Here is a 27,120-nt window from a genome sequence, read left to right as displayed (position 1 = left end):
GGTAAACATTTACAAGAGTGGCCCAGCCATGTAGCACCCAAGACATATGGTTTCTGCATAATTAAATGTAGCTCTTGTGAAAGCTTTGCTTTTTATGCTGTCATGTATATCCTACATGATAAAATCAAATGCAGTGTCCAAGACAGGGTGAGATGCTAGGGGGTATGGGACAGGTAGCGAAAGGGTGAAGAAGAAATAAATGTTAGAAAAGATGGATGGGAGGGTAAATGTTGAATGCAATTAAAGGACAGCAGTGTGTGCATGGGGAGAGTTATTTCCAATCTCCCTCCAGCGAATGTAGACCTCCTCTGGTGTCACACCATTTATGGGGAAAGGGGCTAAATGTGAAAAGTCAAATATTCAAGGAGTTGGAGCTTGATTAGTAGGAATGTAGTCAAAGACAGGCTTTCACTATAACTCATCAAGGAACCACATTGCTGAGTACAACTAGTCAGTAAATCAATCTGGTGAAAAAATATATTATTTTTTTTATTTATTTGCTCGGGACAATCCACTCACACCTCTCAAACAATATAAACATTAACTCCACAGTCACAAAGACAGGAGAAATATTCAAAAAGAAAGGAATCCTACTACTGGAACACTTAGAAGCTGCAGTGATTTCCTATGGAAAACAGTGTTTGTGGAACTGAAGTTCACCAAGTTGTGTTTGTCAAGTTAGTACCTTGTTAACAAACACAGCAGTAGAGGAGCCCAAAGATGGACTAGATAGGCTAGTTGTCTCCTTCTGCTGTCAAGCAAATTTGGCATTATTTATCAGCAAACAGTTTATTCTGTTACCAAATGGATGTTTCAAAGTGCTGCAAATCAATGTGTAGTGCTATGCACAATGCATTGTTATGGCACAGTCCCTAATTAGATATTTAAGCCTTATTATGCCATAGGTAAGAATTGAAATATAATCCTTGTGCTCAAAAATGGAAATTTAAGTAATGATGTTTAGCAATGTCCAAGTTCTGACTGTCAAGAATATTTAAAATGAACTCATTAGAGGCCTAGTGTAGAGTTCTTACTGTAGACAGTAGAGGTTTCTGTGCTTCATTAGCAGTGTGTCTTTGATGTAACTGTTCACAATTAAAAGGACTGCAGTCACTAAGGGAGTAACCATAGGGAAGATTGATTACTTCAGGGAAAGATTCAGAAAGATTTCGTTATGCAAGCTGTTTACAGGACTAGAGTTCTTGTTATCTCAGCTTTTAATTCTTGGCCTAATAGCAAGATTTAAAGAAGCACTGAAGAAATTGAAGAAATGTTGGGTAGGGGGAAGTAGGAGACCTGATTCTCTGTTGTGAAAAACTGATTAGTCTTCTTCCTCTCATTAACATTCTGTTTTTGTCGGTGCATCAACATATATTAATCTTTAAACAAATATTTGATAATCTCTTACTAAATTGCTATCGGAAATAGTCCTATTTCTGTGTATTATCCAAGCAATTTCCTTTGAATTACTTTTTATTGTGCTGAGAATTCTGTAATATAGCTAAGAAGTATTTATACAGGCTCTGTAGCATACATAATGCCCAGAAGAGCAAGCTACTAATGTTTGCTGAATGGTAAACTTAGATTAAAATGCAGCTGTTTGCAGACCATAGGAAGAGTTGTCATTTTGTATTTTTTGGTTGTTTTTATTAACTTATCTAAAGCTGCATGTAAAGCTGTGCACCCTTATCATGTGAAATACACAGCTTATCTTACTTTTACAGGCCAATTAACCCTCATTCACAGTACAATGCCTGGCAGATCTTTGCTAGACCTGACTTTGCATGCTGGTAAGCATACTTGAACAGTGTAAGCCATCCCTTTTCACTGTTTATCCTGGATGAAATTCCTTTGGAATTGTGTTTTCAAAAGTGTGAACACCATGCTTCTGTGCATAATTTAAATCGTCAATTTCAGTGGTTGTTTTTTATGGCTTTACAAAACAGCTTCCAGAATCCATTTTGTGTTTTTAAATCAGTGGATATTGTATAGAGAAGCTCCCAATTTCATATAGACATGCGAACTGTTTCTAAAGCAGGAAATAAGGGGCATTTTATTTAGATTTATTTTATTTAACATTTGTTTTCCGGGAAAGTCAGACTGGGACAGAGCCCAGTTTTCAGCAGAGGCTCGGGGAGAAACACTCCAGACGCATGTCTTTTGGATTGTGTGCGGAAACCGGAGCGCCTGGAGGAAACCAACACGAATGCAGGGTGGGTATGCAGGCCCTTCACAGAAGGCACTCCAGCCAAGAATCAAATCAGAGAACCTCTTGTTGTGAGGTGACAGAGTTAACCGCTGCACCACATTTAAAATGTAAGGATTTGTTATTAAAAATATAAACTTATTATTATTTCAGCTCTTGAATGATCTCTTATCATTGCCTCATACTTGAAGTAACTGTATTGTGACAGTGCTATGTATGTCACTGATGTTCACAGTTACGCTGATATATTATTATCTGAAATACAGTTAGAAAGGAATGCCTTTACTAGTTAAGTGACATACTCAGGATATGTTTTTTTTCCCTATTGCTATGAGTAAAAAACAGATAAATAAACACTTGTGTTTGCTGCTTGTCTGAAGTAAGTGTTAAGCTCTCTGACAGTATTGCAATTTGTCAAAATAGTATAGCATGGGAGATTAAGGCTGTGATTTGTAACAAGCTTCATTCTGTATTTCTGTCTGCAAGTGCCTCTGTATATGTGTATATATATATATATATGTGTGTGTGTGTGTGTGTGTGTGTGTACACTATGTCATTCTGAGCAGGGCTCAGTCACACTGAACTCCAGTGATACCTTGTCTGTGCCTTGTAGGCTTACCTGAGTGACAGGTGAGTAAAGTAAAAAGAGTACCTATTCAGGCACCAAAAGTTGTATCATAGCTTAGGCAGCATGGAGTACATGTGATGTAAATTATCCTCAGAGGCTGGTCCATGATTTTATTTATTTATTTGCTTTTTATGTGCCCTTTTTCTTCCATATCTGCTATTTGACCCACAGCCAGGAAGTCACAGTGTTCATTCCAGTACAGGGTAAGCGATAATAACAGTGTGACTGTAATCCAAGCACCTACATGGGATGTTTTATGTCTGTCTTAAACCTATCCAATGTGCCTAACTTGTACTCAGACCTATGTTTCGGTCTACTAGTTATTTTACTGTACACATGTGCGCGCGTGTGTGTGTGTGTGTGTGTGTGTGTGTGTGTGTGTGTGTGTGTGTTTTACTCCTCCACATGCACAGTGAAAGCTACAGTGTGAGTACAGCTTGACAAGAGTCGAGTGGTCATACCCAGGCAGTAGACTGCATGCTTTATATCCATCCGCCAGTAAATATTAATATTGCAATGGCCCCAAGATGGGCAAGACAGTATCAGCTGCTCATTGCCCTGCTGGCTGCCCCAGTCTCACTAAATAATCTATCATGAATGTTTTGATTTGCAGTCGGGGCTTTATCTGTCAGCACTACACAGCTGTAATAAAGGCTGATATACTGTTCACTTTTTGTAAGCTTTAAATAATATAGTCATACATGTGAGTATACAGTGGCTTTATTTTCAGCTAGTGTAGAAGGACAGCAGCTGAAAGAATTAGTAGCAACAGATAATAAACAAGCTTTCATTAAAACCGAATTTATGTAGATAAAGTATATAGCAAATCCCATGTGAAAGTACATAAAAAAAATGCTAGTAACAGTAGACAGAGAGTTTAACAGTTTGAGCACTTTCGTTCCAGTGAAGCAGGAACTTCCTGAGAAACACAAACCTATGTAGAACCCTCCCTAAAACCAAACTGCCAAAACAAGATTCCTGGCGCTTTAAATAAGGTTTCACAAAGTATTATGCATTATGTCAACCAGGGTTGATGCATCTTTTGGCAGTTGGGTTTTAGGGAAGGTTCTACATAGGTGTGTGTTCTGGGTTGACTATATTTGAAGCATTTAGCATTTTAAATGTTATACTTTAGACATGACTATGTTATATACGATACTTTTAATGTTTTTCATTTCTTGGGCTTTGTTTTTAAATGTTTTCTTAACATTATTTATTCATTTTACAATAATTTATGTGATTTTAATTTTTGTAATGCTAGGTGTCTTTAAGGCTTTTTAAGGAATGCAGGAAGTTGCTACATTGTTTCTGAGGAAGCTCCTGCTTTACTGGAAAGAAAGAGCTCAAACTATTAAACTCTCTGTGTGATGTGACTTTTCTGGTCAGCATTTTTTGTTTTATTTAAGTTTTGGAGTATGCTGGGTTGTGACTTTTTGATTACATGTGAAAGTACATGTAAAAAGTAAATAAACAAATATGAAATGACACAGCTATTTTTATCAGTAAAGATATAACAAATAGAAGGCAAATATCAAGTTAAGAATATTAATACCTAAAAGATATTTTTGGAGAAATGATCTCAAAGATAAGCTGTGTGTCGGTCAAAAAAACACAACCTTTTTCCTGTAACAAATGTATTTTGACAAAGGAAGTTGCTTTCTAAAAAAATGATAGTGAGTAATTCTGTCAAAAATAATATTTTATCGTAGTCAGTAGCAGAATTAAAAGTAGGTCAGTTCCTCAGCAGAGGGACAATGCTCTTACGTGGTCATTATGATCTAGATAATAAAAGGTTAGTTGAGAAGGGATGAGGAAAGCAGGCAAAGCTGACTTGCTTATCCTGTGGAGAGGGAACTGGTTAAGGACCATCTAAGGAATACCCTCTGAAAGGGGACATCATGTGTCTACAGTCATGAGGAAATCATTCTGTGTTGTGCAACTTATAAACAAAGATATAGCATGTACATCCAAGGAACTCATTGTTCCACTGTATTCAGCATTCATTAGACCTATCACTGAGTGTGCTGCCCCCTTTGGTATGTACTTAACCAGACATATCCAATAATTGGAATGTCCACAGAGGTTCCTCACTAAAAGAATACAGGGTGTATGTAACATGTCCTATGCAGAGTGCCTCAAGGCCCTATCCCTGTATTCTGTCCCCTACAGGCTGTTGAGGGGAGATCAATGCCTGGCATACAAGGCATTGTCAGTCCCCACCCTGATGGACCTCTTGCATATCTGCATAACAAACAGCACCAGAATTACCTGTTCTAAACACTTAAACCTTGCCTGTGATATAAATAGGACCTGCTGGAGACACAGGTATGTATCCCAGAGACTACCGTGTCTATGGAACAGGCTCCTATCCATGTTAAGCAGAGTTGCTCCCTAATCCATTTCAAGCGTAACTTGGATAATTGGATGGGAAAAGGAAATTCATGCCTGGTTTGGCACCTATGTCCCTAATGGACACAGGCAACCTCTAAATGGTTCATCTCACAGGCCCTAGCTTGAAATGTGTAAACTCCCAAGCCCCTGCTTACACTTATCAAGGGTACAAGAACTTGTCATAGATTTGGTATGCATGGCTAGGTTAAAAAAAGCCCTTGTGGTTGTTAACCTAGTAAACTCCTATGAACATATGCAGAGGGGCTCAGAACTTTGAGCCCAGCCATGGAGTACTTGCACCCCATTTTAATATTGGTGGGGTATGAAAAAATTAATTCACCTCATGTTTGGCATAGGAGGTACTGCTTCATGCCTGCTGCCCAGTTGAATGAAGGATGTAGGCCTAACATGCAAAAAGCCCACTAATTTCCCAGAGTGACATTACACCTACACTACCCCTACTTTCCTGAGTGGTCTGTGGAATATAAGAGCTTTACTGTTGAATTCCCTCCTCCTAGGCTTAGCTTCAGAGCAAGGTAGCAAGTCAGACATGTGGGCAAGAAGGGGTGGAGTTAAGGGGTATAGAGGATGGTCAGAGAGACATGGAACCTAGAAAAAAAAAACATAATTTAAAGTAACAACATATTACTGAAATAGAGCTCAGTGACTAACAGTTATGTCAGTTGCTGTTTTGTAACAATTAATTCATTTTGTGAAATGCATATTTTAGTAGAATATTTCTGGTCTGTTTTGTGTTGTGTAATAAATCAGTTTTGGTAATAGAATGTTTTAATTATTATGGTCCAAGCTATTTGTGTACTAGAGCAAAAGATGTTTCCAGCTGACTTACTATCCCTTACGTTATCTTCAGGTTTATTGTGTACCAGTGTGACATTTGGGCAACAGTTTAATTCATAGTTTGCTAATATTTGACTCAGTCACAGCTGTTGATGATAAGGGTACAGAACACACTCTGGCGCTGAGTTCCGAGGATACAGCAGATTAAGGCTCTAAACTTTTAATGACTTGCTTCCAGTAGTCATGGATAAAGAGGTTGATTCTTTTCACCTCCATTTGACAAAATGTGATGCTGAGCAAGTCCCTTAACCAGACCATGTTCCTGGGTCTCCCCTAAAAAAAGGGATACTTGTGTCTAGTGGTCTAATCTGGTAAATACAGAAATATAATTAAAAAAATGATTGTTGCTTTCTGTGTAATCTATACATTTTTTAATATTCTGTTAGAAATCATGAAGTAATTTGTTTTGTGGCTACAGATTAAAATGGTAGCTGCTGGCCATGATATTTTACTGAAATTGTTGTTTGAGTGAAACAATTATATGTCGCAAGATTAAATAAAAAAATTGCTGTGCATTTGACATTTTTCATTGTATTTTTTGGTTTATTGCTGTTGTAGGTACAACAGACTCTGGTAGTAGTAGTTGAGCTGTATTTAGCTGAGTGCACCATATTTTTGTAATCATGTTATAGCACCATGTTATTGAGCAAACAATTCTGCCATTGTGTACACTTTTTTCGAATTGGCCGAGTCTTTTGGAGATTTGAGGTCATGTTTAGAAAAATTTAAATGTAAACAATTTTCCACTAATCCACGATCACTAAACTTGTTAGCTAACAAAACTAAAAGACTATCCAAATTTAATCATATAAATGAAATATATTCACCTAAGAAAAAAAAGGAAGGTCTCAGATAGACAAAATATATTGACTGAATTTAGACAATTTTTCATTAATATAAATCAGCATACCAAGACAATTGATTCTAATGAAGAAATCAAAACCTTTATTAATAAATACATTCATACTAGACTTTTGAATGAGCCAACTAATATTATAGACAAGCCCATTACCTTTAAAGAAATTGAAACACAAATTGCTAAATTAAAAATAAATAAGGCACCAGGAAATAATGGCATTTTTCCAGAAATCTATAAGCTCTTGCCTTCGAATTCCCTAGAATTATTACATAAGGTATACAGCATTGTTTATAATGGAAATATAATACCACCCTCATGGAAGTACACTTTTATCACCCCCATCCTGAAATCCAGTAAAGATCCCATTCATTGCTCATCATATAGGCCAATTTCTCTGTTAAATGTTGACTATAAAATGTTTATGTCAGTATTTGCAGATAGGCTTAAAATCTTTTTACCATCCCTAGTAGAAGATGATCAAACTGGTTTCATTATTAATAGAAATTCTTATGATAACATTAAAAGAACCCTATCTTTAATAGAATCAGTTAAGCTTTTAAATAAAAATCTAACATTAATCAGCTTAGATATAAATTGTGCGTTCGATTCAGTTAATTGGGACTACTTATTTATTTTATTAGAAAGATTAAACTTTTCGAATAATTTTATTAATTTAATAACCCAATTATATCAAGGTAGCCAAGCATACATTAAAATAGGAACAAATATTTCTCAAAATAAAAGGTACCAAACAAGGTTGTCCATTACTCCCTTATTATTTACATTAATTATGGAGCCCTGGGCCAATTTGATAAGAAATAATGTGGAAATTGAAGGATACAAGATAACCTCAAATGAATCCTCCAAAATACAAATGTTTGCTGATTATATTCTAGCCACATTAGAAAGAAATAACAAATCCATTAGAGCATTATTCTCAGATATAGAGTATTTTTAAAAAAAACAGGGTTACCCTTTAATAATAGCAAAACACAAATACTAATAATTGGCCCTAAGAAATTTGATTTACAGGATGGTTATAAAAAATACATAACATAATTGGAAGAAATATGTTATTTGGGTATTGTAATTACTAAAAATATTAAAGCTATTGTTCAAGTAAACTATAGCAAAAGTCGAAAGGTAATAGAAAACCTTACTCAAAAATGGAATAAGATCCCATTCTCAGTGGATGAGAAACTTTTAATAATTAAGATTATCTTTCTACCCAAAATGTTGTATATTATTCAATCAATCTTCTTACCCTCTCCTACTTATATTATCAAAAAATTCAATTCTGTGATGCATAAATTTTTATGGTACCCGACCAAACCCAGAATAGCTTGGCCCATTCATATGAACAATTGGAACAATGGAGGTATAGCTATCCCAAATTTAGAAATTTATGCAATCTCATCAATGGTAAAAATTATTTCTCTCCTTATAGATCCACAATATTCAGCCAAATGGAAAAAAATTCTAGAAATTTTAGTTTGTAAAGCAATAAATAACAACAGATCCCAGAAAATAGACTTGTTAAATAATATTTTCATGTGGTTTTAAAAGAATACATTACTTTTAATAATACTCAGAATTTTAAATCAAATTATATAACTTTTTTATTGAAATCTTTCAGAAATTTAATGTTTAAATTTAATAATTTTAAAGATTGGTTATTTCTGTTATTTCCAATAGCCTACACACACAGTGTTATATTTTCTTCTGATTATACAAAAATGTGTTAATTTAAAGAAAAAAAATAATGTTTTGGTTTCATATGATGTCAAATAATGACTTAAAATCTATTAACATACTTAAAAATGAATATGAAGATGTCTCACTTTCTTGGTTGAACTTACATGAAGCAAGAAAATATATTTTATATAAGTTCGATACTATGTCTTTTACAACCAAGAATTCAATACCTATGATTATTCAATATTTGGTTTTATCTATACACCATAAATCTCCTATCAAAAACATATTATTTCACATATATAAACTAATTAAACTTGACTTGGAAGCTGTTTCAGATACCAGTTGGAGCTACTTTACTTTTTTCTACATAAATTGATAAAATAAGCATATTACAATCAGCTAGTTTTACCATCTCATCACTGAAATGGAAGCTTTTTACTTGGAGATATTTACACAGATCTTTTATTACCCCATTCTCTCTTAGTAAATTTAGCAAAAGTAATGTCAACTGTTGGAGGTGTAATAAAGAAGTAAGTGCAGAATGGGCTCACATGGTATATGACTGTCTAATTTTAAATGAATTTTGGAAAAATATTAATTCTTTTTTACAAGCTATTTTCACGTATAATTTTACTCTTACTAAGTCGCTTGTTATTTTCAATACTCCAGTACCTAATTGTATAAGCAAAGCTAATCAATCTTTAGTCTGGACTATATTATCAGTTGCCAGAAAAATAATTGCAAGAAACTGGAAATCCAGTACTACTCCCTCAATTCAAGAATTCAAACTTTACTTCTGGAGGTCTGTAATTTGGAATATTTAACTATCAAATCAAGATCACCTCGGAATACTGTTAAATGCAATATTTGGAAAAAATACTATAATTTATTAGAAAAGTAATAATTTAATCAATTTATAATTATTGAGAATGTCTTTGTATATAGTGTATTTATGTTTGTTGTATCATTATTTGACTGTCTATTTGAAAATTGTTCATTTCTAATGTACATATTTATTTTTCAATTTTAATTCTAATAAAACTGTTTTGAAAAAAAAAAAAGAATTTGCATTATTAACATACATGACAAAAGACCAAATAGACAGAGCCTGACAGTTGAAAGTTTTCACTGATAAGAGACTGAAAACTTCTATATGATGAAAATTTGTGTTCTGCAATTGAAAGCTAACAGACACACAACCCACTTGTCCAAAGCCTGACAAATACATACTACTACCACTAGTAATTAAGTATTTTAAATCATTCAGAAACTATGATTCCAACAGGATATACATAATATTTTGCCTTGCATATGCTGTATATACAATTCAGTATAAGCAATACATACATGTGCTCCAAAGAGCATTTTTTACAGGATTTATTGTCTTATTGTTTCTAAACTGAGTGGGGGAAGTTTGTAATAATTTTATTGTAGGGCTAATTAGTTAGTGTCTGTGAAGTAGTTACATTTGTTTTCTTTCACTAGTTGAGATTTCAGTTTCTTCTTTAACTTTATCAGCCTACAAATTTGTCTGATTTTATCTGAAATACTATTTCAGCATGTTGACTCTTGGTAACTAATACAAAGAAAAGCCTCCTTAGCAGTGCACCCTTTGAACTTCAGTGAGGATATTTTTTTTTTTTTTTTGATAGTTTACTTTTTGGTTGGTGGCAATATCTTTCATTCAATTATTTGTAAGTAAGATTATTTAAGAGTAGGGAAGCCCTTGTTCAAACTGACATCCATAGGCATTTGTTTAAAGTGGTTCAGTGGTTCTCAATATTGTTTGACAAGTGAAAAAATATCTTAGCATTTTCAGTGGTTTGGAATAGTGAGGTATTTTGATGAGAAATCAAGGCTACTATAGGGAGTCCGTATTCAAGTGTGGGAATCATTACATTGACCACAATAGCTCATCGGTCTTCCTTTTTTTAATTTCTCCAAATCTTTTGGGTTTCTAATGCTATGATGAGAATGGACCCCATTCCTAAGTCAGAGTATGATTAAAGTTCATGAAATTAGTATTGTTTCAATCTTTGATGTCAGCCAAAAGTGATCCTCGCAGCACCCACAATCTGCCCAGTAATGATGCCTTCTGCAATTGGTAAAGAGTTACATGGCTTGGTAACATACCTAAATAAAATTGTAGATTCTTTTTTATTTACAAGACCTGTTGCTCCTACTACTATTGGAACTGTTTGGGTATCTTTATTCCACATTGTTCTTGTTTCTGCCTGCAAATTCTGATATTTTATGCATTTGTGTCTCTCTGTACACACACACTGTAGTCACTGGGTGTAGCAATTTCAATGATCAGTGCTACTTTTGTCTTCTTTTCTTGGACCACTATATCCAGTTTTCTAGCATCTATGTGATATAAACTTCATCATTTTCAATGGTACTTTGTGGCCCATGTTTCCAGTGTTTTTCAGCCACTTCAATACCATAATGTTTGCACAATCCCCAGTGCAGCAGTCTTGCCACATTATTATGCCTTTCAGTATACAGTCCTTCTGCCATTAGTGTCACAACCAGCAACAAGGTGTGCGACTGTTTCCAATTTGGTTTTACAAAATCTACATTTGTCTGTTTCTCCCACATGTTCAAGGACTTTGTAAACCATTGTGTATGTAGCCCACTATCTTGGGCTGCCAATGTTAACCTTTCATCTCTTGGTTTAAATTCGCCTCTCCTTAACTATTCCTGCATTCCTTCTTGATAAACATGAAGTTATTACAGAAGTTTTCTATACTTGCAACTATATTTATGCTTTTTCCACATTTCTTGCCTTTTAGCTGGTCCTTTACCTTATATTCTTTCATTTTCTGGCACATTCAGTTGCTGCCTGATTTTTCTCTACTTCTGGTTTGATTTCCATTCCTGCTTGATGCCGATATGCTTCTGCTAGACTAAGGAGGTAAGTCATCTTAGATTTATTCTCCTCATGTTTCAAAACTTTCACTACATTTGGGTCTTGTGAGCTCAGCAGATGTGTGAAGTCCCATAATTGCAGAACTATGCATGTAATCAATTTCAAGGAGGCCCATCCCTCCTTCAGAATGGGGAATATATAATCTTGGTATACACTGATTTTTATAAATCATTTGGTGAGCATGTAGCATCCTTCTTGTTTTCCTATCTAATCTGTCCAACACGTTTTGGGGCCAGTCTATCACTTCAAAACTATAAGTTAGGACAGAAGAGCAAATTGGTTTATAGCTTGGATTTTGTTTCTAGATGTCATAGGTTCATAAGTAGGCACTAGGCTATTGGCCCTAGGGCCTATACATGCCTAGCCAAAAAGGTACCCTGGTTTTCGCCACCCAAGAAAATTATTTTCCTGTGCCTCTGTCGAGCAGAGCCACAGAGGTGATCCCTGGGGTGAATTTCTTATTTCCCATCCAATCATCCAGATTTTTCTTGGAGAGTGCTAATGAGCTTTGTTTGATATACATAGGTAGTTTGTTCCAGAGTATGAGAAATCTCTGGGACAGGAATCTGTCCCTCCAGCATGTTCTGTTTATTGTGGTGATAAGGTTTAGGTCCCTAGAGCATGTAGCTCAGACGGATTGGGATTTCTTTAAGTGGAGCATGTCCAACAGCTCTGGGTTTGACATAGCTTTGTATGTTAGGCAGAGATCGCCTCTGAGTAGGCGATATGCGACGGAGTAAAGCTGGAGTTTTTGCGACGGTTTGTGTAAGGCATCTGTTCTAGGCCGGTAATCCTCTTTGTGAGGTATTTCTGTGGCCATTCCAGTTGTTGTAGATGTCTTGTGAGGTACATACCAAAAGGGGTGTTGTACTCTATAATGGGTCTAATGAGTTATGAGTAGAGGGGAACAATGACCTCTTTTTTCCTGGATGAGAAACCTTTTGTGATGAGGTGTGCCACGTAGAAGGATTTCCTGACTACTGTAGTGATGTGATTATCAAAGGAGAGACTACTGTCCACCTGTGTCCCAAGGTCTGTTATCACACTTTTGGTGTTAAATAGACTACCACCTATGTGGTAGCTCATGAGTACAGAGTTTTTACCAAAGGGGATGACAGTGTACTTTTTGGCATTGAGCTTGAGGCCATGGCTTTGACACCAGGAATCTGTCTCAGTGAGGCCCTTTTGTAGGATGTCCACATCATTAGGAGTTTCAATTATGGCTCCTAGTTTGCAGTAATCTGAGAACTTTGTTAGCCAAAGACCTTCTGTGTTAGCCTGTACTTCAGAAAAGTAGATACCAAACAGGGGAGGACCCAAGACCGAACCCTGTGGTAATCCACTTGTCACTGGTCTGAATTCGGATTTGGAGTCTGCTACTTTCACAGTGTGGGTTCTGTCAGTGAGCCAGTTGGCAACCCATCTTGTGACATAGGGATTCATACCTAGTTTAATGAGTTTATCTATAATTCCAGAGTGGGGGATGGTGTCAAAAGCCATTGACAAGATCTAGATAGGCTGTGTGAACCACCTTATCCTCATCTACGGCTTTTATGAGTGCTTCAAAGAAGTCAGTCAGGTTTAGGAGACATGATCTGCCTTTTACAAACCCAAACTGGGTGGGGTCCAGAGTTTGGAGATTACCAGTTTCTTTGTTTTTAAGTTCCATGATAATACGTTCCATGTCCTTGCAGACCACGCTCATTAGACTAATGGGGTGATAGTTCCCGGGGTCCGTCATGGCTCCCCCTTTGTGGAATGGGATAACCATCGTTGTGCACCATTCAGTGGGCACAAAGCCTGAGGTGAGGCTATGATTGAACATGGTGCTTAGGTGGGGTGCCAGTTCATTCTGTATTTCTTGTAGAACACACTATGGGATGTTGTCAGGTCCCATGGATGCTGTGTTCTTGGCTTTGGAGAGTGTGTTTTTTACCTGTGCAGTCATGATTACAGGAACTTTGCATTCTTCCAGTATAGAGATGGGCCCTTTAGGGGGTGGGGGTGGGGGTGGGGTAAAGTTAGCACTAAACCTATCTGTCACGATGTTGGCAATATCAGTTGTTTCTGTATATTTAGTGCCATTGTGCTGTAACTCAGAGCAGATCTGAGTGTTGCCATTGAGATTCTTGATATAGCTATAGAATGCGCTCATGTTTTGGTGAAATTTATATTAAGCTTCAAAGAGAACATTCCTTTTGGCAGTCTGGAACTGTTTTTGTTTTACATAGCTATAGAATGCTTTGTGGTTGTCTATAGAATCAATGTCGATTTTGTTTTCATAACTAGCTTTGGAGGATTTTAATAAGGATCTCAGCCTCTTACTGAGGCTGACCAGGAAGTTCTTCCAGTCATGGGATTTTACTCTTTTTTGCAACAGTTTCTTTCTTCTGTTGTAGGGTTTGTTTATGGCAGAGGACCACCAGATTAGCTTCCTTTTTTGGGGGGATAGCATCTTGTGCATTTGTGTAGGATTCAGCAGTTGTACCTCTATTGTCCGTCTGCATGGGTGTTGTGAAGTTTGCCAGTTATGTCTTAAGAAGCGTGAAGGTGGCTTTCAAGAAATGTTTTACCATGTTTTCCCTAATGGGGGGTGGGGGCAGGATGTGGATGTCTAGGCTGATTAGCTTTGTGGTCGGATTTTATCAACAAGGAATTGACCTCTGCTGTGGAACACCATTCGCCCATGTTGGTAATGACCAGGTCTAGGATATTGCTGCCCCTGGTAGAGATGTGGATAAGTTGATCCAAGGCATTGGAATTTATGAATTCCAGAAAACATTAAGCAAAAGAGTTGGTACATGAGTAGTTTTCCCAGTTAATGGTGGCGTAGTTGAAATCACCCTTTATTATGGTGTTTGGTTGTACCCTAATATTTTCCAATGTATCAAGAACTGAGGAGTGGAAATCCTGGGGCATGGTGGGGGATCTGTAGCAAGTTACAATTTGGATTAGGGTCTTGCCCAGAGTTAGTTGCACTTGGATAATCCCGGATGCATTATGCCGAGCAACTCGCCTGGAGGTGTGGATATCCTTAATGAATATGGAGACGTCTCCACCTTTAGTGTTTTGGTCCAGGTTAAGTGGCCGAAAGGTGTGGTATGAATTATAGCCTGGTAATGCAGGGGTGCTCTCTGGAGCCTTGAACCAGGTCTCTGTCACTGCACAGATGTTGATGTTCTACATTTTAAGGAGTACCTCGAGTGAATGCATTTTGAGGTTTAGACTTCTAGCATTGATTAGCATTACCCTCATATTTTGTTTGCTTGCAACTGTTATGGTGGTGAATTTGTCATTTGAACCTTGCCTAAAAAAGGCACTATAGGGGTGGCAAGAGCCTTAGCCAGTATCCAGAAACCCAAGGGTGACAGGTGCAAGCCATCTCTGGCAAATCATCATGGTCTGTCGATCATGTCATCCCAGGCAGACAGATACTGGATCCCCTTAGAATGACACCAGAAACTTAGCCAATTGTTGAAGCCAATCATTTTGTCCTTGTACTGTGGTATAATTCTGGGTGATGGCAGGATGCTACTCAGGGCCAGGTTCATACCTGACTGGGCTACAAGATCGGTTAGCTCCTCCGTGTCTCTTTTCATGTAGTCCAGGGAGGTACATCTCAGGTCATTCACACCAACATGGACAATGACAGAGTCATATTTGTGTTTGTTGTGGAGTGACCTGAGCGCGGGCATTATGTGGCGGATTGTGGCACCCAACAGGCAGCTGACAGTAACTTTCTCCTAGTTTAGCCTGGTGAGTGGAACACCAGTGTGCCTGACTATGCAGTCACCTATGACTAGACTGTTGGGTACATTGTTATGCCTTATGGGCTATGGTTGAGTGGCACACTGAGTTTGTGGGCTGTGTGTCATTTGGGTTGTGTTGGGGGGGTGGAGGTTGCATGCGTTTCTGCTTTGGAGGTCTCTGTTGCTTGAGCAGATTTTTATTGAGAGCCTCCATGAATGAGGTGTATGTTTTGTGTTGCTATGTGTGTGTGTTTTGGTGGTGTAGGTTTTGAGGGACTATGTGATGAGTGTGGTGTGATGCAAGTGTTTACCTACTCCTTCTCTTGACTGTCTAGTCCAGTCTTGGGTGAAGAGAGATTTGCTTCCAGTTTGGCTGTATAAGTGCATCTCCTTCAGGTTGTAGTGTTGGATGGTAGGAGGATAGTGTTGTCTGTGTACATGAGGCAATTGCTGCATTGCCTCAAGATGCCCAGATTCATGAGGTAGACAGGAGAACACACCGGGAGCTGACCCTTAGACATGCCTGGATAGGTGCTTATTTATTAAGTACTAAAAACTTTCTAGACAAGTGAGGAAAGTTGAGTGCTGTAGTAATTTGTAGATTATTTTGTGCTTACAACAAGTTCTGAATAAGTGCTAAGCTCAAAGAAACAGATTTGAATGCTAAAACTAAAAAACTGGCTAGTTCTAAGGGAAAATTTGAAGGGCAGACTTTATAGCACCAAGAATAGTTTAACCCCAGCTAAGCGGTGATGCATAAAGTGTATTTTTCTTTAATATAACAGTTTTCAGAATAAGTTTAAGTCTTCTAAAGTATTCCTTACTAAGTTTTATTCGCATTTGTTCATGTTTTATTCATGTTTTATTCACTGTTTTCAGAATAAGTTTAAGTCTTCTAAGGTATTCCTTACTAAGTTTTATTCGCATTGGTTCATGTTTTATTGTTGATCCTTCATCAGTTCCCAAGTATTTATACACTCCCTCTGGCTCAAGTTCTTTTATATCACATTCTTGTCCTAAACTGATGTTTTTTCTGGTGCTGCAGTTTTCCTGCTTTAAAGGTTGCTTTTGCACACTTATCAAGACCAAATGACATTCTTATATCATCTGAAAAAGTTTTGACAACCTGCAGCTCTGCTCTCAGTTTGTCATCTGATGAGCTATACAGTTTTAAATCATCGACAAAGAGAAGATGAGAAGTCTTTACCTTTTGTTGTTTTCTAGGAGCCAAATTGTAGCCATGGCCTAAGCTGTTAAGTAAACAGCTTAATGGGTTAATGGCAAGGCAGAGTTGCAACGGTGACAGAGAGTCACCCTGGAATATCCCCCTTTGAATTTTTATCCCTGGGATAATAATATGTTCTTTATCATGGCTTAATTGTAAAGTGGTCTACCACTCTTTCATGGTCACTGTAATATAGTCGATCAGTGTAAGATGTATCTTATACATTTTTAAGCACTCTTTTATCCATGAATGTGGGATACTATCAAATGCTTTTTTTTAGTCAATCCATGCCATACTTAAATTGTTCCCCTTTTTACAGTTCTCCACTATGACTTTATTTAACAACAAATGATCCTTTGCTCCATATGACTTTATTTTATTGCCCTTTTGCTCTACTACCATAATTGTTTTTTCTTCTAAATGACTATACACTCTGTCAGCATCAATTCTCGTGTATAGTTTATACATCATCAGAAGGCAAGTTATTGGTCTATAACTTTTAGGGTAGCTTACAGGTTCACTCTTAAGTAGGAGCATTGTTTTGCTTGTTGTTAGCCAGGTTGATGTCTGTTCAGGGTGCGCATATAAATAGTTACCAAAATAAGAAGAAAACCAGTTCCAGTGGAACACTTGAGTAGTGCTGGAAATTAGTCACACCAATGTGTAATGTAAAAATTATATTTTACATTGCACATTGGTGTGACTACTTTCCAGCACTGCTCGAGTGTTCCACTGGAACTGGTTTTCTTCTTATTTTAGTTTGTGTTTTACAGTTCCTGCTGGTGTGGATTTCGCATATAAATAGTTCTTACTCCAGACAGAGCAGTTTGATATTTTATAAGAGACTTGTTCTGATCATGAATGCACAGTGTGATTCTGTAAAAAGTAGATGCTGAATTTTATCTTAAATTTGGCCTTGTACGCACATGCAAAGATACTCATGACTAGTGTTTTCTTAGAGGATTGACGATATGAAGGAGGATTAGACTTGGGTGAGCAACCAGTCAAGCTGCCCTCGTAATGTGTAACAGGGATCTGGACCAGATGCAGTGTCAGCTGGTAACTTCAAAGCAAGGATGAGGGGAAGGGGTGCTGCAGGAAGCAAATTAATTGGCGGGACTAACTGGAATGGGGGCAGGGCTGTATTGCACCAAGTCAACATTGACTACAATTACAGTTTTACATACATAGCTGGTCATATACTACTATACATGATAAACCGTCTTCTAGCAGCAGTTTTCTTCTTCAGAATATATGTAAGAGATAGTTTGAGAGAGTTTGTTTCAGACATTTATTTATTTATGTATTTATACTTTGTTGACTGGGTTGGTCCCACTAAGCCAATGACCTCTTTTCAGGGGAGACCAGTGGTGGTATTGGTATTGACTACGGGTAATTTGGCCATGGCACCATGGAACTTCCTCCTACTCTTGGTAGTCGGGGGAAGGCTTTGTATGTTACACATTCTGACTTCCTGTTTCCTGTCCAGGCATGGAGGCAGCCAGGAAGAACCGGGAGAAGATATGGCTGATTCAGCTTTGGCTAAAAATGAAGTGAAGGTTGATGAAAATGTAGTTGAAATGGTAAAATGGCTACCATAAGTTTTTTCTGATGCTATAGGTGCATAAGAGACAGTGATATTGGAAGAAAAGGAGATTGTAGTGGCTACAGAGATGTATTCAGGAGAAAACTTTTTGAGGAGATTGAAGGAGAGACAGTTACCACTGAGAAATGCAAAATTATAACCCTCCAATAAGGAGGGTTGCGGGATGATTATCTGGAGGAAATGGTAAACCAAAGTGAACCAGAAAGTGGAACAGCAATTAAAAGGAGTAATGAAAAATAATAGAGACTTGATAGAAACAATAATGTATTGTAAATTTAGAGAAATTTGGGAAGAAATGTAAATGTAAACAAGAAATAAAAGTGTTTTTAATGATGAAATGAAATAATTTTACAGCAAAATTGTATTGTGGAAATTAAAAAAAAAGAATGTGTTTGAAAAGAACAGAAAAGAATGGCATGTTAACATTGTGATTTTTTTTTATTTGGTAAATCCATGGAAAGAGTTAGAAATAGATAAGGAGAAAGCAATAATGATGAGATACAGAAATTATAAAAAAAAAAATAAAGAATGTAATGATTTTTTGTGAAGGTTGTCCGTAGGAAAATTACCAGTGGGGAAATTGACAGAATTTGTAATAAGTGTAAAGAATTGGAAACTACAGGACATGTTTTTTTAAATGTGAGAAAATTCAAAACTGTGGAAAGTATGTCAACATGATTTGATTAAAATGTATTTAAATTTTGAAATGTTAAACATGGACATTATAGAGTATGGATTTTATGGGATTAGATCCCAGAATGAAGCAAAGAAAATGGACAGAAACATATTCTATGTAACATGCGACATATGGAATGAAAGACTTAATGAAATCAAATAAACTGGAAGATGGACGTTGACAAAAATACTGGAAAAAATATGGTTTTGGTTGTGGGTTAAAGAGTGGAGGAATACTTACAATGGGAAAGCTAATGTATTGATTGATGTTAAAATATGTAAATATTGTAAAAATGTAAATATATAAAAATATTAATTGTATATATGTATACAAATAAAAAAATTCTCTTTTTGATAGGAGCTGTGGGATCTTTTACATCCACATACGCTACCACTAACTCAGGCAGATAGGATGGTATGGTTAAATAGGTTTCACTGTAATATCACAAAGGATAGCATCTCTAAATGCAGACTGTTTTTGCCATCTTCAGGCCCTAGTGACCTAATGAGTAAGGAATTGGCCTCCTAATTTAGGGATTGTTGGTTTGAGTCCCAACTGGGGTAGCATAAATTAGTCTGGCAGTTGGTGCAGGCAGTTTGGCTGTGAGTGTAGTTTCTGTGGTACAGAGTTTGTTTCCTTTAGCCCTTGTTTGGCTACTGTGTGACCTTGAGCAAATCACTTAACCAGTCATTGCTTAGGAGTAACTGGCAGTTTAGGTTGGGCTCCTCAGTGGTCTCTTGGACTGCAAACTTAGCAATTACCTATTAACCAATCGTTGAACATCATGTTTCATGCTGTTGAGGAGCAACAATATTATCATTATTATGTAGTATAATATAAATCACAAAACAGAAGCTGTAAAGTAATCACAGTCATCAAATGATAAATTGTAAGTCCAAACCCTGCTTAGAGTAATTCTTGCATTCCTTCTACAAATTATGCATCACTCGGAAATAAGAATAAAAAAACTGCACCTAAGCGTCATTGCTAATCCTATCTGCACCAGAGAGGGATTTCAAGCAACAATTAATCAGCAAAGAAGCAACTATGTCAACTGAATTTTTGTAAATCAACAATTACAAACAGACAAGTGTTTAGTCAAAATAAATAAAATACACATTGTCAAACAATGCTAAAAGCAAATTGAAATTTGCCAAATTAAAAGTATAATTAAACATTGTGATTTCAAAATATATAAAAAGTATGCCAAGGGAAGAACCACACTTCCTTATATTGGGAGCTGTGGCTTGCATCCATAACTTTAAGTAATAACTCCATGACATTACCTTAGACTTTTTGGTAAAGTGCAATATGACAGAAAACATTCCCACTCCATTGGCACAATTTACCACACACACACACACACACACACACACACACACACACACACACACACACACACACTACCTTTTTATATCTTTGACAAACACAGCACTTGAAGAATCCTGATTTCAGACCTTCTGGTTCAGTAAATTCAGAGAAACGAGGCACGCATGGTGGACTGTGGTGCACGGTCCAAACCAAATGAAGCAAAACCAAGGAGGGACCAGCACTCAAAACAGCAGGATATAGATAATAATATTATTCCAAGGTAGCTAAAAAGCTGCCTGCCATGAAAATAACAGACCGGTTTCGGCTTAACAAGCCTTTATCAATGTTCCATTTCCTTTTACCAAAAGTGATTTTACAAAACAACATCACATCCTGGTACTGTTTAAATACATCTCTCTAAAATGGTATGCTCCTGCCATTGGTCGACAGACTCATCCAACGCAGCTGCAAATTAAATGATGCTAGCAACAGTACAAATGAATAAATGAGATTGAGACAAAAATAGAGATCATGAAAATATATCTAAATCTCTATTAAAGATTAAATGCCACAATGCTAATGTTATATAGTCAAAGCTGTGATGACCCACTGGGTTGACAAGGACTCAGTTGTACATTAAAATAATTAAGTCATCATGTACTAGAATAATTTGGGCTTGAATAAATGCCTAAGTGTACCATGAAGTATGTCTTATTAACATAAATGGTACAAATGTGTATTGATAACACAAAAATATTAAAATTATTGTCTAAATGTACCTTCATGTACTTCATATTCATTCAACCCTGGTTTGAAAAAGGCTCCAAGTTTAGTGATCCACATACTTTCCATGTTATTTAATCTGGTGTGCCAACCCATCTTAAAATTTCTGTGGAGTTGAATTTTATCAATAATAATAAACTTAAAGGAGGCACCTGTGTGATTTCTACTGTGTTTGTATAAAGCATTTGTTACTCGCCTGTTTCTGATAGAGCTTAAATGTTCACTGATCCTTATTCTAATGGGTCTGGAGGTCTGACCAACATAAAAGGCAGAACAGGTGCAATAGGCAAGATAGATGACCCAATCAGAACTGCAGTTTCCAAAGATGTTGATGTTATATACCTTGGGAGTGTTTTTGCTGCTAAATTCTTTTGTTTTGCAAATGTGCTGACATGCACAACAATGTCCACAAGGGTAACAGCCCACCAGTGGATCACCAAAAAGTGTTGTTTGTATTGTAGAGGGTGGTGTAAATCTTTTATAAAGTGTTAAATGGGAATGGATGGTCCGCCCTCTGCGATAAGAGAAAGCACATTCATCTGGGAGAATCTCATTGAGAATTGGGTTCGATTTCAATATGTCCCAGTGTGTACTAACAATCTGTCTAAACCTAGATGTATTATTGCCATAAGTGGTGACTAGTCTGATGGGTTGTTGGCAATTACTTTGTTCATCCTCTTGTAATCTATTATATTTCAATAATTCAGACCTGCTTCTGTTCTTGGTTTGGGTCACCGTATTGGTTAGGTGTTCCAAATTATATCCCCTATCAATAAATCTGGATTTTAAATCCTGTGTGTGTACAGAATATTCTATATCTGTGGAACATATTCTTTTAAGTCGCAAAAATTGAGACTTTGGGATGTTGCTGATGATGTGGCGTGGGTGAGAACTGGTAGCATGAAGTAAAGTGTTGTATTGTGGAAATTTTCTGTGTATGGATGTAGCCAAAGTATGATTAGGCAATCTTTTAACCACAACTTCCAAATAAACTATTTCATGATATCCAGTGTTAGCTGTGAAATGTATGTCAAAAGGATTATTGTTGAGATATGCAACAAATTTTGATAATTCTTCCATACCAGCCCGCCACACCAACCAGCAATCATCCAGATATCTACGCCAGATATCTAAATTGTCAATGTAAGTATTATGTTGAACATCATATATGAAGGCCTGTTTAAAATATCCCATAAACAAATCTGCATAAATTGGGGCAAATGATGCCCCCATAGCTGTACCTTTGATTTGCCAATATGGATTGCCTTCAAAATAAAAAATGCATATCTCAACAAATACATAGCTAGCTTGGAATAAATATTATTATCTATATCCTGCTGTTTTGAGTGCTGGTCCCTCCTTGATTTTGCTTCAGTAAATTCACTGCCATACAAATACAGTTCTGGATAACATGATACCCCTTAGCAAGCGGAACTAATAGTCCCAGGCCAGTGGTAAAATTGAGGTAGCTGTTGAGGCATAAGTGTATCTCTAAGAAAGGTAGGATCTGTATACTGCAAAGGTAATTAAAGTCTTAAATAAGTTAGCAGAAGAACATTCTAGGTTACTTGTGAGATGACCAGCAGCAGGCTAAGAAGATTGGCAGTGACAAAAATTATGAGCAGGTGGCATTATTTTCAGGTAGAAAATGTTTAAAATACTTGTAGTGGATGGAGCACCATGATTACTCTCCAAAATCAGTTAAAAGACTTGATAGTTCAGCACTACTGTAATGCCAGACCTGTTGTTGACAATGTTTAGAAGGCTGCTTAACAGCTGTTAAGCAACCCTAAGCACTGTTAAGTTCATGTCTGGCACTAGGCACTATGAGCTGACAGTGCAAGCCAGCAAACTTCATTTCAGCCTTGTTTCTTCCTGATATATAGAGGATTACAGTTAGTCAAAATGGATTTATTTCTGAACTGCTTCCTTTACACATAGAATGCATAAACAAATGGCCTCTTTTCCGGCTTTGAAAGACAACAAAACACATTGTGTTTTTTTTTTCTTTTCTTTTTTGTTGGTTACTGGTAAGTACATGGATCACATAAAGCTCCATGAACTAACTACAAAGAATTATGACACTGTATCACTGTTTGTAATTATGATTAGGTCTCACTTTTCCTATTATTTATTCTCGAAGTGAATAACAAGATTCACCTCTCAAGCTTTGCTGTTGAGGTGAATTTCCTGGCATCGATGTCTTAATTACAAAATAAAATGCTTATAATCATTTTAATCACTCTCCTGGAAAGAGCCTGAAATTGGTCCATATGGATCAGTGATCCACCCCAGTAAAGAAATATATAGATAAAATAAATAAAAAAATAAAATGTCATAGCGCAACAGAAATTAAAGCAGCTTGGAATGCTACCATTTGTGGCCCATTCAAAGTACCATTAAATGATACCAAGAAGTTTCTATTACCCTCAATAGCCATGGAGCCAACCTCAGTATACCTAACTGTGGCAGTAAGCTTAATTTTCCCCCACATGGATGCATGTGCTTTGCTTACTAATAGTGCATTTGTCATGACTGTACAGCACTGGTATTGATGCTGTTGTAAAGTGACATGTATATCTCTCTGTATATATGTATATAAATATATATCTATGTATGATGTAGATGTAGATATAAGATATCATCTATATATATATATATATATATATATATATATATATATATATATATATATATATGTGTATAATATATATATATATATATGTATATGTTTGTGTGTGTGTGTGTGTGTATAGATGCGTATGTATAATAGACAGATATATACATAGATGTAGATACATATAGATATACATACCTCTGCAATATATGTATTGTTCTGAAAAAACAGATGGCTCCAATGCAAATGTTGCCAATGATGTGCCATGTTTGGTGCCTGAATTTGCATGTCATGTTTCTATTTATTTTATTTTACATTTGTTAACCGGGCTAGTCTAGCTGGATATATGTCCATTTTCAGTAGAGGCCCGAGGAGAAAAGCTCCACTCATACTATATTTCAATGGGACAATTTACAGAGTACATGATTAAGTACAAAGTGAATTATCATTTAGTAACATGAATAAACAAAAAAATAAATATACATGAAGTATCTAAGGAACATACTATAAAAAAAAATTGTTGATTAAGTAAAAAGCATTACAAAAATTGTTGTTCAGTATAAAGCATTATGAAAAATTAGGATTAGCAAGAAGGTTTCAAAAGAAATAAGAAGAAGAGAAGTAAAACAGGAGATAAGAAGGGAATAAAAAGGAGGAAGAGGGAAAGAAGAAATAGTCTGGAGAGGAGAAGGGTTAGAATGTGTATAAGAGGACAGGGGAGAGAGAAAGGAAGAGTAGGTTAGAGCATGAGAGGATAGTAACAGGGCAATAAGAAGTAGGAGTAAGTATATTTACTAAGTAAAGTGAAGAGTTCTAGTGGTGGAGGTGAATGAAGAAATTAGTCAGGAGTCCAACAGGAACAGAGCCAGTGATTTTGGAAATACAGTTTGATTTTTTGTTTGAACAGAGGTAAGGAGGAAGTTAGAGTGATATCAGTGGGTAGCTGATTCCATATCCTTCCTATAGTATTAGTGAAAAGAGAGTCACCAGCTAGGTTATGGGACTTTACTGATTTAGTCATGAGTTTGGAAGAAGATCGAAGGGAGGTAAGATTATTGTAAGGGATTAAGAGTTGAGAAAGTATAGGGTGTTATAAGGTTGATAGAGTATCTTGTGAGCAATGGTAAGTTGTGAGATCAAAGACAGTTTTGTAGCTCAAGCCAGCCTAGGAGTTTTAGGTTGTGACAGTGGTGTGTTTTGAAAGGGTTGCTGGTGGCAAATCGGGCAATGCTATTATAACAAGTTGCAAGTTTATTTAGGTTGGCCTTCTTAAGGTTAGTGAAGATTGGTGAGGCGTAGAAGAGAGTAGATATAAGATGGGAGTGGGCAATGGTAGCTCTGGTAGAAGGTGTGAGAAAAGGTTTGATACGGTATAATGATCCTATTTTTTTATTAACAGTTTTGATGGTGTTATTGATGTGTTGATCAAAAGTCAGATTGTTGTCGATGGTAATTCCTAGCAGTTTAGTTGTTGTGTCAGGAGAAATAACAGTAGAGTCATTAGACAAAATGTTGAAGTTTAATGGGGAGGCTCGAGTGGTAGGAGAAAAAAGGAGAAGTTTTGTTTTTTTAGCATTAAGGAGGAGGTATCGTCTAGTAAACCAAGTTTCTACAGTGTTAAAGGTAGTTTGAGTTAGAGATAGTAGTTCTGTGGGGGTGGATGCTGAGCAAATGATTGTTGAGTCGTCGGCATATTGGATGCAGGTAGCTTGAGGGATGACTGTGTTGAGATCGTTTATGTATAGGGAGAAGAGAAGTGGACCTAGGATAGAGCCCTGTGGGACTCCAATTGAAACAGGCAATAGAGAAGAGATATGATTGTCCCAAAGGACGGCTTGATGTCTGTTGTTAAGATAGGAGGTAAACCATTTTAAAGCCAGGTTATCAAATGAGAGGGATTTAAGTATATTAATAAGGGAAGAGTGGTTCACCATGTCAAATGCTTTGGAGAGGTCAATAAATAGAGCAGATGAGAAGATGTTGGAGTTTCGATAGTTGTTGATAGTATCTATGAAAGAAAGGAGGGCAGTGGAGGTGCTATGGTGGGGCCTAAAGCCATGTTGACAGTTGGCAATTATGTTGTGAGAAGAGAGATAATGTATGAGTTGCTGATGAATGCATTTCTCCATAATCTTAGCAAGAGGAGAGAGAAGAGCAATAGGTCTAAAGTTAGTAAAGTCAATAGAGTTTCCACCTTTGTGTAGTGGGATGATATGAGAGATTTTCTATATATCTGGTATGGTTCCTTCTTGGATAGTCCTATTAATGAGTAAAGATATAGGGTATGCAATCTGTTTAGCAGCCTTTTGAAGAAAGAGAGAGGGGAGTTTGTCAGCAGAAGGGGGTACAGGGTTTAAGTTTAAGAATAAGCTTATAGATGAAGGAGGTAGGGATTGGATGAAGAGTGAAGTTTTGGGATGAATCCATAAGATTATTTGGAGGGTAAAAGTTATTAGTGTTCAGTTGTCTAGCAAGAGATTGAATGGTTTCAATAAAAAAGGTGTTGAAGGCGTTAGCAGTATGGCTAGGGTTGTCTGGGTTTGCGTTTATAGGGGAGGGAGTTTTAGCTGAACCAGGAGAAAGGAGTTTATTGATTGAGGACCAGAATTGTTTTGGCTTGTATAATTGGGTTGTTTGAAGATCACAGTAATAGTTCTTTTTGTCAGAGATAATTGCTTTTTTTGCGAGATTTCTAAGTTTGCAAAAATGATGAAAATCAGAGGTGATTCTGTGGTGTCTCCATTTGGCCCAAATTTTATTTTACTGTGAATTAGTTTCTTTGTTTCCTTAGAGAGCCATGGGGCTGTATTAGACTTCATTCTAATAGAGCGTGTAGGGGCATGTTTATCCAAAATGGAAAGGAAGGTTGAGTTAAAGAATGATACTGCTTCATTAAGAGGAAGTGATTTTAAGAGTTTCCAGTTACATGTTTGAGATCCTTTGAAACAAATCACTGTTAAAGTTTTTGGTAGAGCGTATTATTCTAGTGTTAGGAAGGTTTAGATAGTCGGTCTTGACTCTGGAGATATAGGTTAGGCAGTGGTCACTGAGGTCATCGGGCATAGTTCCTACTTTGTAAGAGACACTAACTTTGTTTATGAGTATCCAGTCTAAGATACTCTGTTTCTTATTTGGTTTATTAAACCTAGTAGTGGTGGTAATGGATTGTGTAAAACTATATAGGTTTATATGACAGGAGGGATTGTTGCTACTAATAGTATTCCAGTCTATATTAAAGTCGCCCAGAATTATAGTTTCTTGGGGGAAGTTTGTGGAAGTCCAACTAAGGAAGTTTTCTAAGATTGGTATGTTGTTGCCTGGAGGTATGTACATACAGATGATGTACAGGGCTTTTTGAGCATTTAACTGAAGTTTAGTGATGATGGCTTCAACATTAGGATCTTGGGTTGGGCAGGCTGGGAGGGTGGAGATGCTAAGATGGTTCTTAAATAGAATAGCCACACCACCACCTTTACGCTTAGTACGATCAAGCCTATGTATATTATAGCCTTGGGGTATAATTTCCGTGTCTTTGGTGGCTGGTTTAAGCCAGGTCTCTGAGAGGCACAGAATGTCAAAGT

At 36.7% G+C, this 27,120-nt stretch overlaps 1 protein-coding gene across 1 annotated transcript in view; it reads left to right on the top strand.

The window, feature by feature from the left end:
- The window catches only part of DISC1 (DISC1 scaffold protein), a 2,387,713-nt gene that overhangs the window by 1,623,063 nt on the left and 737,530 nt on the right, over positions 1-27,120 (top strand). The gene's annotated exons all lie outside the window — the stretch shown is intronic.

Source organism: Protopterus annectens, chromosome 1.part1 (assembly GCF_019279795.1).
Source record: "Protopterus annectens isolate FY-2018-M chromosome 1.part1, PAN1.0, whole genome shotgun sequence".
Lineage (NCBI taxonomy): Eukaryota > Metazoa > Chordata > Ceratodontiformes > Protopteridae > Protopterus > Protopterus annectens.
Note: the sequence above shows the minus strand (reverse complement) of the source record. Positions and strands in the feature narration are given on the sequence as shown.